Source organism: Triticum dicoccoides, chromosome 5A (genome assembly GCF_002162155.2).
Source record: "Triticum dicoccoides isolate Atlit2015 ecotype Zavitan chromosome 5A, WEW_v2.0, whole genome shotgun sequence".
In the NCBI taxonomy this organism is placed as follows: domain Eukaryota; kingdom Viridiplantae; phylum Streptophyta; class Magnoliopsida; order Poales; family Poaceae; genus Triticum; species Triticum dicoccoides.
In genome coordinates, this window is record NC_041388.1 from 321914560 (window position 1) to 321915063 (window position 504).

Below are 504 nucleotides of genomic sequence, written 5' to 3' on the forward strand. Positions count from 1 at the left end.
CCCTCTCCCACTCATGCCATCTATCGCTGACACATTGGCAAACAACGTCCAGAGCTTGCTGCTACCAGCGAAGTTTGTTGTTGTCTTGGCAAGAGTCGTTCCCAAACCCGGAGGCCGTGTCCATTAGCTTTGCCACACCTTGTAGAGCCTTCCCTCTAAAGGAATTTGATCGAGTTCATGTGAATCGATGACATGGCCGTCCACCGCACCATCGATCTTCTCCTTGGCTGAACCCCGGCGATTTCCCTCGGGTTCTTAAGCTCTGCGAAGACTTCCTGAGGCCGCTTTTGCCATCCCCTTTGAGCCTGGTGTCCTCAAGCATGCGAGTGATCTGGCTATGGCCACCTCACGGTGTGTGGCCAGTTCGCGCAGCAGCCACGCCCAGCTGCTGGTCTGTGCTCCGGTCATGCCGTCGTCTGAGGTGTGGTGCTGCTGCGCCGCGCCGCACCGGAGGTGACGGGCGGTGTTGCTAGCCAGAGAGAGAGCGGCGCACCGGATGGTCTG

The 504-nt window shown here is 58.7% G+C and overlaps 1 protein-coding gene across 3 annotated transcripts in view; it reads left to right on the forward strand.

The window, feature by feature from the left end:
- The window catches only part of LOC119301245 (THO complex subunit 3-like), a 9080-nt gene that overhangs the window by 3263 nt on the left and 5313 nt on the right, over positions 1-504 (forward strand). The window lies entirely within an intron of this gene.